Raw genomic sequence first — 16,457 nt, 5'->3', positions numbered from 1 at the left:
TGTACAGAGGCAAAGCAGGCAAAGTTGGAGTTGACAGTGGTTTGGTTTTACTGGGGGTAAGGTATTTTATGGTAAGTTACAAGGTGTTAATTTTCAGTGCAGCAAGGTCATAACATATAACCAATTGCCACAGCTCTTGTCTCTCAGCCTGGAAGAGGGAGGGGTAGCTTCAGAATTTAGCATTTCTAGAAAATCTTGAAGTTACTGAGATTTTTGGATGGAGTAATTACTGGGAGTAGAAATCTAAGCTGAACAGAACAAGGAGCTCTCTGAAACATTCAGGACAGATTTCTGTTCTCTACTAAAAAGCTCAGAAGTTTGATAAAGTTTTGAAATAAATTAATGAGGTTCCATGAGCTGTACTTGGTAAAACTTTGTTTCATGGCATACATATATAAGTTTACCTTGCTAGTCTTGTACAACCTTTCTGCTTTGTTTTCCTTCCTGCCACTCCTTATTTGTAGACACATTTAACTCATAAAGCTTTCAAGAATATTCTTGGGAAAACTAGTGTGACTATTTTCCATGTGGTAAACTTTTCTGTATTATCAAGATACTACACTTTTGATGCTTTTATGTAGAATTATTTTACACAAAGTATTGTTGTTTTTCCTCCTTGGTGTATTTTGGTGTGTGTTTTTATACCTCAAGTTGAAGACGTTGCTGCTACTTAAATAACATTTTTTTTATGCTTGAGCTTGCCAAGTGTGCAAGAATGGTCTCTCCATGACTTTCCAGTCCTCTGTCAACAGATCTTTAGTCAGCTGCAATTTTCCACACTATACATTTCTTTCAAATCTGTAGAGCCCAATTTCTAACTTCACTCCCTTTGCTAGGCTGAGTGCCCTGAAGTTCCCTGCACTGTACATGCAATGTTTTCCTCAGCTTAATTGTGGCTGGTGTGCTGCTAATCGATGTGTGGGCTGTTAGTCTCACTTGTACTGAGGTATTTAACAAAATAACCCCGTCAGTCTTAGCAAGGTTTGGATAAACACAGAACTGTGCTGAACTGCCTTTCCAGAAATGCATAGACTGGATTCACTTACTTGTAGATTGTGGCCCAGGAGAAGCCATGAGAAGAGACAAAGCTCCCTGGAAATCAGAAGCATCTCAGACCTGGAGTGAAGCCAGGGCTCTGGGGTACTCACTACTGCCCAAAGCAATTGCTACAGTGACTGCACTGCACGATGATGGGTTCTTTATGTTACGATTGGTAAACAGGGAGCTATGAAACATGTCAAAGGGAAGAGTTGGTGTGTCTGCATTCAGGCTACGCTGAAAAAGGATCGTACTCAGGGTGCAGGAGTGGAGGCAGAGGGCAGTCCCTGTGCCCAAGGGGCAGCCTGTCTCTCTGGCAAGCAAAATGGCCCAGGAAAGGGGCCCTCAGCCCCCCTGACCATCCTCCTCCTTCCACACGAGGGCCTCTTTCAGGCCGCAGAAGCCCCCTCCCAACACGGCCATGTTGGGTCTGGGGTGTGGCGCGCCATCATGGCGGCCATCACAGTGGCCTCCTGATGTCACAGTGGCATCTGCCCCCCCCCCCCCCCCCCCCCGCCTTTGTTCTGGGGCCTATAAAAGCCCCTGCGCCTGGCCCACCACTAGCTGATATCCCAGGCCCTCTGGCGACTACCAACAATGGTTGGGATTAAGAGGTCCTGGGGTGAAAGCTACCCACCTCTTCGTGGGATAAAGGCGAATTGGGTTATGGAACCCGAGCAGAAGTGCAGGCGGAGGAGCGCCAGCGGAGACGGAGCGGCTGTGGCGGTTGGTGTGGAGCCCATGGAGGAGGAAGAGCTGATGGAGGTGGATCCACCTCCAGCCCATCTGATGTGGCACAACACCATCGTGCCAGGGCTCCCACCAGCGAGACCATACCATCGTCATCTCAGAACCGCCCAGACCGCTCCGTACTCCCGGCCCTGCCTCCGCAAGTAGGGGGAAGAGGCCATCCCTTAACCATCACGCAGGATTGCCTGCACAATGGCCTCTTCTCCCACCCCCTGTTCCCCCTCTCCCTGTCCCCCCTCCCCACCTCTCCTGTAGAGGTGTCACCTCTTCTGCACGGAGTCCCAAGCGCTGGGCAAGAGCGCACTCGGCTTCCTCTGGGCTGCTGCACCAGGCGACAGGAGAAGGCCTCTGAAGGCCACGCCTGGCATGGGGTGTCTCGGTCTGAGGACGAGAAGGCTGCCAAGAGGTGCTTGAAGACGAACCCGCGCCCTGCATGGCGGTGCACAGAGAACAGCAGCAGATCCCTCGAAACAGGCATGCAGACAGCTGTTCCTCTGCAGAAGCAGAAGCCTTCAGGCCTGCCAGGAAGAAGCGTGGGAGTGCAGCGTAAAGACCCTTCAAGGTGCTTGGTTACCAGCTCTTCCCAGGACGGGGCAACAAACTGATAAAATAATCATAATAAAAATAATAAATACATTACAACAACAACCACAAAAACAATAATAAAAACCAGTAAATCCACTTTCCTCTCTGATTTTTGGTGTCATTTTTGCGACTGCACCTGGACTCCAGGATCCCTTTCTGGTCTCCCCCAGACAGGAAAGATACTGATGGGTGTGGAGTGGGCCCAGCCCAGGGCACATGAGGGAGTGAGGGGCCGGGGCACACGGCATACAAGGGCAGGCTGAGGGAACTCCTTTGGTCAGCACGAAGGAGAGAAGGCTCAGGGGTGCACCTGACAGCTGCCTGCAACTGCCTGCTGGGAGGGAGTAGAGAAGATGAAGCCTGCGTCTTCTCTGAGGGGCTCTGTGGCAGAAATGTGAGCAGCACCAGGCCCATGCTTGCAGGTGGAGACAGCCCAGGCAGCAAAAAGGAAAAGATTGTCTGAACACCCATGTGGGGACAGAACCGGTGTCCAGAAAGGCTGCGAAGTCTCTGTCCTGGGGGATAGCTGACCTTGAGAATATAAGGCTGGGTGTTAAAATCCTGGAATCACCAAATGTTGGAAGGGACTTAAAAACCATCCCGTTCCAACCCCCCTGCCATGGGCAGGCACAGCTTCCACCAGACCATGGTGCCCAAAGACCCATCCAATGTGGCCTTCAACCACTTCCAGGGATGGGGCATCCACAGCTTCTCTGGGCAATTTATTCCACTGCCTCACCACCCTCAGAGTAAATAATTTCTAATATCTAATCTAGTAGCTCTGTTTTGTATTCACTGTGTTGAAAAATAAGGGATTTTTGAATGTAATTTTCACAACTGAATGTCTTTACTTGGAGGAGAGGTGGAATAGCATTTGGAAGGGTGGAGAAGGTGAGTTGTATGGGGTTTGTGATGAAAAGTTGGTGGAAGAACTGATGAATTAACTTAAATTCAAAGGCTTCTGCTTGATGGTATAAACCAACTTGTAGATCCGAATTTAATATTTTTTCACCATACTTGGAGGTTACTGGGTAATTGCCTGCTTTGGAATTTCATGATTTGTCTCTGAAGCATCATCAGGTACAGAGCTAGTCCACTAATCCAATTCCCCATGACAAGTATTAAAGCAGGTATGCATTTAAAAATGATGAAAACTGACTGACCATAGTTTATATGATGTGAACATACATTAGCGTTAAAATGGTCTTCCTGAAAGGTCGTCTTGCTCTGCAAATTAGTAATTACACCACTCTGCTTATAAATAGAGCAATAAATAGTCTCATTAATGAAGCTTGTTGTTGAAGTCATTGAAGTCCTACAGCTGTAGAGACTTTACGTTGACACAATGTCATTGATGAGGATGGAATTTCTTAATGGAAATCACTATGGAAAAGAAGAATATTTCTGTTTAGGTTGTTCATTTAATCAAGGGAGATCACCCAGCAAATACTTCCATGCTTCCTGGCAAAAAGTTGTTGATTATTGTGTTACTGTAGTCATCTCACCAGAGATGTTGTTCTTGTGTGAGTGGACAGCTCAGAGAATACATGCAGAAAGTGCAATTCGAAAGGATTGCCTCTGGAAAGTCTCTTACTTCACAAAGAGACTTGACAGGCATTGACATCAGGACATCAGTCGTAGAGCATACTGGTTACAGTGGTGGAGAGACTTGTCTGGTGTCAATGAAGTGTCAGCAGGCAAATCCATGAAGCATCATGGCATGAAAAGCAGACCTTGTCTTTGGATGAATAGTTGTGGGTGCTTTGATTCTCCTTTAGTACTCGTTGAGGTAATAGGGCTTCTTTGTTCCTACACTGCTTGTGTGCAGACAGTGAAATATAAATTAGCGGAACTATTCTTGATGAGCAGTAGCATAACTAAGAGTCACAATTAGCAATATTTTGGATAATTAACTTCTATGATGCTAGAGAATTCTGTGATTGCATTTGGAAAAGTACTAGCTAGTGCAATCCTTTGAAATCAAATGCTGGGTGCATAAACACTTTGTAGTCCCTTGGGGAAATAATCATGAGAGTTTTTAAAGGGGCTTTTATTAACATGTTTTAGTTCAGACATGATTCAGATATTTTTGTTCCCTGTCCGAGTGATACATCTACTTGTCTGTCATCAAATAATTTGGGTTTAAATGCAGAAGCACGTTTGGGGATCATAACTTAGTTAGTGGACTGCCTATTTTCTTAAAGTTATGACTGTACATAAAATAAATGCAGGAACAGTACTTAATATTGTGAGTTCTTCAATGCAGAGCCATATGTTATTTGTCTATGAAGTTTTCTATAGTAAAGGTCTGATCACTGATTCCTCTGTTTGCATTAGAATGTGTATAAGAATCAGAATTATATATATATATATGTTCCCATATGTAGATAAGTGTTTTTTAAAAATCTGTCTTCCACAATTTCAAGTACCTTAATAATTTTATGTATCTGGGTACAGAAAGCCTCTGACTGTATCAACACCTCTTGAGTCCAAAAGGCCACCTTAATAGTTGGATGGCTATTCCTCCAACTATTAGTTGCAATAATCTTAGCTCTATAACTCTTATTTAAAGAGTTTATTTCATAAGCAACATCAAACAGATCAGATTATTTTATCATTTCCATACTTGAGCATACATAAATGCAGAATTCAATAAATCTTGAAAAACTACTTCATGATTTTTTATATAGAACTTATTGCTTTTCTTCCTCCCTAAAATACTTGCTTTATGGCCTTTTTCTTGAAATAATTTATTTTGCAATTATGTGCAGGGAATTTCAGTATAACATACAATAATGAGGTGTGAGAATCTTTCTTAGTACAATTAGTGAACACAAAATGAATTCAGAGTCTTCAGTCATGAATTTCACATACTTAACCCCAAACCATCCAGTGGGATGTTTCAGTACAAGTGCTTTAAACAGGCTACACCAAACTGAAGAGTAGTGGAAAAAGATCTGACACTTGCATCACAGAGCAGACAAGTTTCCATGTTCACAAATGGTAGATAGAGCATTATCATTTGGACACTGACTGAAAAGCATGATTAACAAGATGCTGGCTATTGAGTCTGGGCAGTTGTTATTTTACAGGCCAAGAGAGTTGAATGTTAACCCCCTTTATTATTTTTTGTTTTATATAGCCTCATCTGTGACAGCCATTTTATTTAAAAGCAAAAGGTCGTAGTCTGAACCAGTATTATAAAATCACAGAATGGTTTGGGTTTGAAGGGACCTTAAAAACCATCCAATTCCAACCCCCTGCCATGGGCAGGAACACCTCCCACCAGACCAGGTTGCTCAAAGCCCCATCCAGCCTGGCCTTGAATACTTCCAGGGGTGGGTTATCCCCACTGTTTCTGCAGTCCCCATTTCCTTCGAGAGCACTTTTCCAGTCACCTTCTAGCTTAGCACTTTTTCTTTATTAGTAGCTCAAGCCCTGGGCTGACCTGTAGGCCAGGAGCCCCCGGCCACAGGCCATGTTCCTTACGGGAGCGTTCTTCAAGCAGCCTTTGACTACACTGGGCAGCTACGTTCACTCCTCTTACAGCCCCGCTCCAGTTACAGTGCTGTGCTCACTCTGACCTCTGATACCTGATCATTTCCCTAAACCTAGCCAGGTATCCCCTCCATCTAAATACTTAATATTCTTCAAAGAATAACAACTTTTTGCAGCCCCTAAAAGTTTAACTGTACTTAAGTGGTGTAAGAAGCAGAAAGGAGAGGCTCACAGATACGATGTGGCTTGCTCTAAGACAGGAAGGAACTCTGAGGTAGAAGAAATTATTAAAGATTGAGCCTTGGGGTCCCACCCATGGATTCCGTTTTCTTTCTCAAGGTCCTGTTGCCTGCTACCTGCGGGGTGCATAGCTACCTGTCTCATTGTAGATTCCACTAAGCTATTAAAAACTGAAGCTAAATGGTTATTAGATAATGATAAGAATCATGTAAGGCTTTTGGTTTTTCTTTTGTTTCATTTGGATGTGAATGAATCATCTGTTTTGTATGACTTCATATGTCTTTTAGTCTCTTTTTAACCTTTTGTTAGGCGTGAGTTCTCTGCAGAGTGTACAGAAACTGGCCAGTAGGCTGCAGGAGATTATGAAAAAGAAGAATTAATCTTTTTCCCCTTACTTCCCTTTCACCCCTTGACTGTTATTAGGGAGAAGAGAGCGTAGACCAATTCCCACTAGCCCTGCTTCATTTGAATGAACATTTCTAACCTTTGGCTTTGGCAGTGGGCTGTGTGTCCCTGTTCAAGTTTTGTAGGTGGAAATGGTGCTTGTCACCTTACTGTTCAAGCATTAGAGTCTGGTTGTAGGGTGGCAGTCTTGCTGCTTCTCCAGGACATATGGTCAGCTCTTTTATAGGTGCTTTACGAATTACTGGGATAAAAACATCCGGTCAGAAAGGGATGCTATATAAAGCAGCAATTGAATGGGGATATTCGAAGTCTATCTGAAACTACAGGATAAACATTAAAATACCAGTTCAGGTAATTAGTTTTACTTCACTGGACAACACAGGGAAATGATAAACCTGATTTTATACAAGGTGTTGTGTCAGTTGTCGAAGTGAAAAACCGCCTGACGGCTCCATTGCAGAGGTCTCAGCATGCATTTCAGGAACAGACACTTAGTCTCTCTGTCTCTCTCTCTCTTTAAAGTAGGGATAAAGGCCAAACCCTTCAGTTCCTGGAGTGCCAACATGTTCCTGTTCCTCCAAGACCTCCAAATTATGAGAAGTGATTCTGAATTGAAGTAGGCTGCTGCTGCATGCTAAATATATAGCCGTGTTGTAAAGACACTGACAGGTATGTTGTGTGACTTCATTTGAGTGAAGAAGGTGTGTTTTTGGTCTACCTACAGTTTTCACAGATCAGCCAACAGAAGAACAGGTAGTGACTAAACCTTGCAAATTAGTAGCTAAGAGTAAAGACCACTTCTCTCCTATATTGCAGAATATTATTTTGTGGAAAATCTAGCAAGACAATTTACTAACTCCAGTTGCGATCCATGCTAATAAACTTACTTGCTACAAATTTTGTTGATGTAGTGTACATTATTTTCTCTCATGGAAGCGCAGCAATAAATATTGACTGAATTAAATTATGGACAAAGGGATGTAGTGAAAAGGAACTTTTAGCCAGAAGCTATCAGGCCTGTGAACTGAGCTTATGATTGAAGTAATCATTCAGATATGTTCTAGTGACTTGGCCTATGTTATATTCCCACATGTCCATCCCTCACACTCCCTAAGGCTCCTCAGCCTCTCCACCTCCTCCTTCAGGTCAGCCACTAGGCTGAGTAAATAATTCACATGGTCGCATCTTGACACAGGTGTTGTCGCTGTTGCCCTGCACTGCAAAGGCCAGGCTCTGGCACTCGCTGCAGCCAGAGACCTGTGCATTTGCATGTTTCTGTTGGGCCTCTGTCTAGGTCTCCACATTTTTCTTGGCAACAGTCTTCCTTGTATATTTGTGTGGGGCCTCCGTCTGGGTCTCCACTTTTCTTGGCAAAAGCCTTCCGCTGGGTGCAGCCATGGCAAATCAGCAGGCTCGCTAGTACTCTCTACGGTAGCTTCCTTGCTAAAATTATAAGTTTTAAGAGGCAGAGTTCCCAGAGGAGAGGATCCTCCCTGCCCCATTTGAACTGCCTGTGCTAACTGCCAAGCCGGTCCTGTTTGCGGCGCTCCTAGGGACTGCTGTTATACAGCCAGGTTGTTGGCTGCCTTGGCAAGTGGCTGCAAAATGGCGGCGACGCCCGATGTAAAGGGCCCGCCGCTGCTGGCTCCGCCTGTACCTTGTCAGCCGCCCTCGCGAGGCCTGCTGGGCCCTGGCAGCTCCCTCGGCTGCCTCGAGTGGCTTCGATGCCGGAGAAAAGGGCCTAAAAAAAAAAAAGCCCTGCCCGCCTCGATTCCCTGCTCCGCTGCAGAACGCATCTGCCTCAGAGCCGATCGCCTTGGCGAGAAGTCAAAGGGAATGCCATTTCTTGTTTCCGCTTTCCATGATGAAGAAAGGTGGTGCTGAAGTGTTCGACTGTGAGGGACACAAATACTCCACTGTTCTTGAGAGCTCATGACAGAAGCACGGTTGTAAGTAGTTCTCAGTTTGCCAGCTCAAGTGGTGAAATCTGAAGTCATCATCTTTATCAACCCTTGTCTGAAATGCTTGTGGAGGGATAGACCTTCTGGTTGTTTCCCAGCCTACAAATAGAAGGTGCTAGAACAGACAAGCTGATGTTTGCTCTGTTGTTTGCAGCCCCCTTAGTCAAATTATCAGAAGCAGAGGCTTTTGATTAGTACTGAAATTGCCTGTTTAAAACAAAACTTTGTGTTTTAAGGACTACTTATTGGTATATGTCAAATCCCACACCCCCAAATGTACTGTGCGCTATTGTTTATTTTCCTAGCATTTTCATTGGGTGGGGCAGATCTTACAGTAGCTTAGGGGAAGTCCAGAACAGCACCGATTTTCATCTTGCATAATAACTTCCCCTACAAAGCTTAATGATTATGAATAGCGTTGTGTTACATGATTTATTGTTGCAGTTTAACAGGTCATTGGGAGTGTTTTTAGTAGTATAGGCAGGAATGCTTCCTACTGACAATAAGCTTAATTTGTTAAAATAATTCAACTTCCAGCCTCTATTAATGAAAGAAAAGGTTAGTAGATAAACTGCCTTTATAACTAGGTGTTGGAGTCTTACTTTCTGTTAAGGTGGACAAAGCCACAAGTCACTAAGAGAATTGGGCGGAAAAGATTCTGATGAGAAAGGCTAGGATAACTCTTGCATCGTATGCTCCTTAAAATCGAAACAGACTAATGATAGCTTGTAAATTTAAAAGAATATACAATTTTAGATGGATATATTAAGTACAAGCATAATTAATGAGAGCATCACACATAAGACAAAAGGAAGACAAAATGTTTAGTAAAATCATTAGAAAATACTGTTCTAATCTGAAGGCTGGTTCATTATGAAGCCTTCTGTGTTTACATATGGCTAAGTTGTATGGAAGCTGACGGTTGTTTGTCAGTAGCAATGGTTAATGCTGGTAGATGGGCTGGTAGGACTGCACCCACAGATGTTTGAGATGGATGTTGCTAAGCATGGCCATACTGTCCGAGAGTGCGGAGGAAGCTGTTGAAGAGATGCAGTCATAAAGTGGTCAGAGGCACTTAATCAGATGTAAGTATTCCTATTTTGTGACTGTAAGGTAATTATTGGCAATACAGTGTAACAACAGATTATTTTTTTTGTGTGATAGAAAACCATACTTTGCATGGGAGAGGAAAGGCAGATTGTCATTATGTTGGCTTGGTTATAACTAAGTGGAAATTTGCTGGAATTTTAATGTACTACAAACAAGAAGTTGCACTATGTTTATGTTCTACCTAGAACCTTGCAAACTTTAGCTGGATGCATATGCTTTGTGGCCAGATCTCGCATTCACGGAGTCCTATAAAGGTGTGTCTACAGAGGCGCTTCTTTGTTATTTCTGAGGGTGACGTGAGGATGGTTTTTGTGTGATGTGACCATGTTATCTGAAGATGATCTCTATTTTCATGAGGCTGAAGTACAGTTTTGCAACAACAGGTGCTCTATTGAAAGGTTTTGGAGCAGATCACCTGGCTGTGGAGGTGGATGTGTTTCAAACCGCAGAGGCAATGATGAACCTCCTGCCAAGGACTCTTTTTGGGGGAAGCAAGTAGTTCTTGCAACAGACTGCTTTTAGACAGTGTGCTGCTTTTCAGGTATTATACACTGATGAACAGGGCTGGCAACTCTCAAATATTTTCACAGTTTAGAAGTGAAAATGGAGTGAGGAGCCAACAGAGATCAGATGTTCACCTTGGCAACTCTGTTTTATCACAGACCTATTTAAAGATTTTGAGGGCACAAGAGCAGAACCTGAATATGTCAATCCTAGTAATTTCCTAAGATTTCTTAATACCTGTGTAAGAACACCAGTGCGATGCTACATATTTCCCAGATGTACTACATGTGCATTTACTTTTTTTTTTTTTTAAACCCTACTTACTCTATGTTCAACTTGTGGTTCTTTTGATCTTCAGTATCCGGTAAATGCTATCACAAGTCTGAGATTTGTCCGTCACCAGTTCAGTCTTTTGCTGTAGCTGAATGAACACTGAGGCAATTTCAAAGCTCATAAAAGTCTGCAGCTGTGACAGCTATGAAATTCCAAATAAACACTTTTTAATACTTGTGTTCCATCTTCAGTTTCTACTAAAATCAATCAGAGTTGGGAATGCTCCACTCCTTATGAAGATACTATGAGACCAGCAAGCACATTATCAGGATACTGCCTGCCTGGATTAAATGCATGACTAGTTTAATATCTGCCATTTCCAGATAGGCAGAAAAGAATTTTGTCAAATCCAAAAAGCTAGAATGAAGACCTGAGGTCTTGGTTAATGAGGAAAAAAAAATGTTGCCGTTGTAGTTCTATTTTGCATTTTGTTCTAATAAATGGAGAGCAAGGGAGGCAGAGGAGACTAAGGAAGAAAATAAGGGGTACCATGCATATTTCAGGTCTATTTTACTTTTTGAGGTGGTATCTCTGGAAGAAGAGGAGAGGAAGTGCCAGCAGGAGGTATTTAATGACAGGCTCAAACTTTATAACTGCTGCTCAACAGTGGGATAAATGTATTTATGGTTTTGCAGATTTGAAGAGAGTGCTTTTATCAATAGTATTTGTCCCAGTGGAATAGTTTCTGGTGGTGGAATAACTATTCAGAATGTGTGTGTTTGTTGTTTTCTGGCTCACAGAAATGAATCAGTTTGCATAAAGTCTTGGATGCATAGTAGATTTTATCTCTTCCAGTTAGAGGCAGATTTAGTTCTTTTGTATGGTTTCAGAGGAAGGATAAACCTCAAAAGTTCTATTGCAATTCTTTACAGCTGATTGCTTATCTTTTGTGATTCTGAGAGCTTCTGTTTCTTCAGAAGTGGTTATTATTTGTTGTGCTCCAAGTGAGAAGGGGAGCTGACAAAATCTGGAGAACCTGGTTCCCCATTTTAGTCGTGTGATCTCGTCTTAGGTGTGGCATGGCAAGTAAAGATAACGAAAGTATGGGTGCATAAAAGGCAAAGCTAGCTGCTTCTAGTACTTTTACAAGCCGTATAATAAACTGAAAAGGGGGTATGACTTTCCTTCTGATTTCCCAATTCAAAGTACCCTGCGTCGCATGTTCCTTCACCAAATCTATGGACGTTGTGGGGGGGGCAGCATATAGGTGCTCTGGTCCAGGATTTGCCTGCAAGGTGAGTTATGGCCCAGGCAGCCAGCATAGTCTCCCTGTTCTTTTCTTTGCTCTAGCCTTTAATTATTTTTATCACAGGGAGGTGGAACTACACATAGTTGTAAAACAGGTGTCAGAATATGGTTACATTGCAAAACACAAATTTCCATTAGCTAAGTGAGGGGAAAAACATCTTTTGAGTTCCTCTGAACATGTGATGGAATAAGGTGTTTTGTTTGTGAATCTTTCCAGCCAACCCCATGCTGAAGTTTAGCGTGACACCATTGCGGAAATGCATTTCCTTCCTCAGCCATTCTCCGTGCAGATAAAAAAGGGCTCTGGAGAGCTCCTCCTGCTCTCTGTTGCCATTGCACTGACGACAACGTTCTGGTTCCGAAGCAGTAGGTTGGATGTAGAAAGTGTTACTTTTATTAATCAGGTCACAGTCTTGTGGTATGAAATGGAAAATGTGGATAATAAAGGCAACGTTATTTTCTTTCAGAAAGAAAATTTGCTTTTGCTAATGTTGGAACATTTGATTTAACTGTCACTGACACCTGTAGTAACTCTTACCATAAACCTGTTGAGTCAAAACCAGCTGACGTTACAGCAAAATGTGCCTTACTTATCAAAATGACATGGGAAATATCTGCAAATGACTTGGTTTGGCATTTTAATATTAAAAACTAAGTAGAGATCAGCATAATGTAATGAAGTGTTTCGTGTTAGTAGAATTACTTTTTGGGGGGATAGCATTCATCCCTGGCTTCAAAAGCCAGTATGTAACGTTCACATGCTGGACCAGGAAGCTCATTATTTGCTATGTACTATGAAGAGTTTTCAGTGTACATTTTTTTAAAAAAACACATTTTTCAGGAGAAGATTTTGTGGTCTGTTTGCCTGAATCCCTGGCAATATTCGTCTAATCTGTAAAATATTTCAAAGTACTATGCCTGTAGCGACTCTAAAATCTACTTTTCCTTGAATAGATATTTGTCTTGGATAACCTTTTAATTGCAACTTTTCTACAACTTTGTCTATAGAAATAAAAACCCTTTCCACCACAAAGTTGACTCTCAAAAGCTACAAATATCTTTCTGATCCTCTTGAACTACATTTAATTTGCGATCTGATGTTTTGGGCTCCATAAACACCTCAATTGAGGCCATGTAAAACTGTTGTGAGATGCCCATAGGCAGTATATGATTTACTGTAATTGGATACAAAGATACACAGTCCAAAACTTTTAAATGGCTGTTCAATACTCCTTTGTCAGGAGCACAGTTCTTCCAGAAAGTGCCTGGATTTATCAGCAAATTGTATATAAGCTGAACGTGAAGTTATTTTCAGTTGCATAACTTATGCAAAGGCCAGGTGATAGATAATTTTGTAGACAGAAGAAGTTTAAGGCAATAGTGGTCAGTGCTTTAAGGACGCAGACTGCCATTCAGCAGACATTGTTCCTCTGCATTAGCAAGAGGAGCAGATCTGTACGTGCATGCACGTTGCTGGTGCATCTGACATTCACACTTTGTTTTTAAGTAGCGCTTTGGGGTAGTTTTATCTAGTCCCGTTGAAGGAACGTCCATTAATCATTGGAGCACATCTTTGGGTTCGTCTCATCTAGGAGATGAAACTGAGACCGTCTGGAGTGGTTGGTAGGAGTGGAATGACAAAGAGGTTTGTTTCAATAGCAAACTCCTGATCCAAGTAAAAATGCTTAAGTAGCATTATGAGTCGCCTATGCATCAATTCACATACTCATGAGTATTTTTGGAAGTTGCAGCATTAGTTTGAAATGCGGGAGTCCTGGATACTCGTGTTAAAAAGCAGCAAAGGAATATAGGGACCTTGCAGCAGCTTAACAGCAAGAGTCTTCAGTCTGTAAATAAGAATTTACCATTCCTGACATCAAGTCTGTCGTAATGGTCTTCAATGAAGGCATAAAATCTCAATTATTTCCATTGGAAAACAAAGAAGGTACAACAAACAGAGGGAAAATTATCAGTTATTAATTCAAATAATAATGAAGGAGGAAGGTTTGATTACAATTAATTCAGAGGGGCTTGATGAATAGCCTCTGTTTTTTACTGGAGCTGTGGGGATGCAGAAAGAATTTATTAGGCTTTCTTTTCAGAAAACTGCTGGAATTTCTTGTACAATGGAATGCTGCTTATCTTCACATTTCAGTGATGCTGCAGGGATCACCAACAGAGTGCTCTAGCCTTTTTCATTGTAGGAGAATCTAGTTTAAACTATTTTTCTGTTGCTGAAAGCTAAATAGATGCACAAAGGCATACATTCTAGATGGATCATCTGACACGTGGCAAGTTTTTACCTTATGGTAACTTGCTCATGTATTTCACAGCCTGCCTAGCAGTATTTCAGTAGCAAAGTGTTAAAGCAGAACCTTTGGATTCTGCACCCAGCTTTTCTATTCTGGTAAAACCAAAAAAGATCCTGCTCTTTCTGGTTGCATCAGCAATGAGTGGTTCTTTATGCAGAAAAGCTTTTGCAGATTATACTGGTGGAACTGACGGTTAAGTGGGGAAGCAGAGAGGCTTGATTACATTGTCAGAAAACTAATCGTAAAACTTAGTAAATTGCATGACTGGAAAAACAAACACAGACATGGATCTATGGGCTTAATTTAGCATTTAATCTGCTGAGGATTTGGCTCCATTTTTTTTTTTTTAAACAGAAAATTTCAGAAATCATCTATCTAACATGTTCTCATGTTCTTTTGCTTTCAACATTTTGATACTGTTGGGCTAGTGCTTTCCTTTACAATTGTATTCCTATTATATTAATTCTAATGACAGAATTTTAGAAAACCTGTACATTCTCAGTGGTTTTAAACTGTTCTCGTGGAATTCACTTACAATTTGGACACTTTGAAGCAAAATAAAATTGGTCACTCTAGAGTGAGAGGTGAAATGACAAATTTATGAAAGTTATTTTGATCAGAATGGTCATTCAATAGTATTTCTCTAAAAGTTTAGCTTAAATTTGCTCTGCTCAATTAAAAAGAAAATATCCAGATGTGTCAAAAGTTCCATCTTCTTTCTATCAAGAGAAATTGATAAAAAGAGGCAAACACAGACATGAAAAGAGGAAACAGTTCTTGTACTATTCACATTTTTTTGAGTGTAGTGATTGTCTCTCTCCATGACTTCCCTCTGGTTATTAGATGTTCTCTGTTGTAGGGCAATAAATATTTCAGAATTTATCAAGCCTTTTGGGAACTAGATTTGTATTGTTTGTTCTTCTCTCTTCCTGCTCATTTTCAAGGCTGTCCTTAATTCCATCTCAGTATTTTTAGTATTTCAGACCAATATTTCTTTTTGATTTTTGATCACTATTTGCATTTTCACCCTTTTTCCTCAGCTGTGTATAATTTTCACTTCAACGGACATATGGCTATTCAGCTTTTCCCCAGTGCAGTGTATATAGCTGTTTTGTCTGAATATATGTTGAATGTTTGTTTCTTAGGAGGTGGAACAAAATAGATTTTGCAATACTCTTGCATAGGCTTTGCAGACTTTTTGATGAATGTGACTTTGATGCATTTGCCTGTGACATGACGGCAAATTCCTCCAGTGTGTTACTGGAAAAATTGCAGAGATGAAAATGGAAATATGTCAAGTCCCTAATTCAGGAGTAGTGTGTACATGTATGTATTACACCCGTAAATTATGACGTGCTCATATATCCAAATATGTATTACCAGGTTGGTCATATACACCAGCAGAGGCTCTGGCCAAAGTAATCTTTATTTTAAAGTGTTCTTTACATGAATTTAGGTGGAGGATAACATGGAGCTGGTGCTGATGGGCATGCATTCTGGAAGAACCCTTGCCTGGGCACTCCTGCCAGTGCTGACCATCAGTTAACAGAGCTCCATCATATGCCACAGCAGCTCTAGAGGACAAACTGTAAGATTAAACTTAATTTCTGTTGTGGCAGTAGTTCATTGTTTGCCTCTCCTGGGTGGTGTATAAAGAGCTAAAATGACTGATAGTTTAGGTAGCTGTTGAGACATTTTTTCCTGTGACAGTGCCCTGTTTTGGTTCTTACTGGTTTTTCATTGCTCATTAGAAAAGATGGGAACAACAAGATCTGATGAAATCAGTAATTGTTGAAAGATAATTCACCAGAAGACTTACAGGCATAGCTTTTTGCCAGGTCTGGTATTCCAGACTGAAAAAAAGATTTATGACTTAACTAATGTTATAAAATGACTAACTTACGAAAAAGTCAGAAGACTGTGGATTAAAAAGTTAAAGGACTAAAATGTACAAAAACCAGAATTAAAGCACACTAAAGTGGGATATCAGTTTAAGTATTGATGTATAAAGCATTCTTTTTGTGTCAGATTATATCTGTATGTTCTCCATTTGAGCCTTAAGCTTTGTTTTACTTTGGAGTGTATTTTAATAATTGCTACTCTAATTAAAGAATGCCTGATAAATATTAAGTGTATTGCCTCAAAAGTCTTAAATTGCATCAGAAAGCTTGGACTCCACCCCCCTCAAAACCAGACAATATGGATCATGCTCAAATAGATGGTGTTTAATAATAGCCCTGAGAAAGCAAGGCCTATTAGACAAAATACATTCTTAACCTTTAATTCAGAAAATCTGAACATTTTGATTGTAGAAAGTATCCATAGTTAAGTATTTACAACATTTTACACGGGAAAAAAAAATCCCAATAGTTTGTGTTTCTCCAAAAAAAAATGTATTCAAGCTACAAATTTGGATTATCTATTTAGCTATTTTCATAACTCAGTGTTGTCCCTTCCAAGGACAAAGGAATGA

General features: G+C 41.3%; 2 long non-coding RNA genes across 3 annotated transcripts in view; both read left to right on the top strand.

The window, feature by feature from the left end:
* Positions 1-16,457, top strand: part of LOC121069928 — a 249,969-nt gene that overhangs the window by 18,950 nt on the left and 214,562 nt on the right. The window contains exon 1 of one of the 2 annotated variants that reach the window (XR_005819761.1): positions 8,257-8,465. The exons of the other annotated variant lie outside the window; for it this stretch is intronic. This is a non-coding gene — a long non-coding RNA (uncharacterized LOC121069928). Of the gene's footprint in view, positions 1-8,256; positions 8,466-16,457 lie in introns of those variants that run through there. 2 annotated transcript variants of the gene reach the window in all.
* LOC121069929 lies at positions 3,688-7,544 on the top strand. Its single transcript, XR_005819765.1, has 3 exons — positions 3,688-4,127; positions 7,039-7,132; positions 7,241-7,544. It is a non-coding gene; the product is annotated as an uncharacterized LOC121069929 (long non-coding RNA).

Source organism: Cygnus olor, chromosome 4, assembly GCF_009769625.2.
Source record: "Cygnus olor isolate bCygOlo1 chromosome 4, bCygOlo1.pri.v2, whole genome shotgun sequence".
Classification (NCBI taxonomy): Eukaryota; Metazoa; Chordata; class Aves; order Anseriformes; family Anatidae; genus Cygnus; species Cygnus olor.
This window is presented reverse-complemented; position numbering and strand designations above follow the sequence as displayed.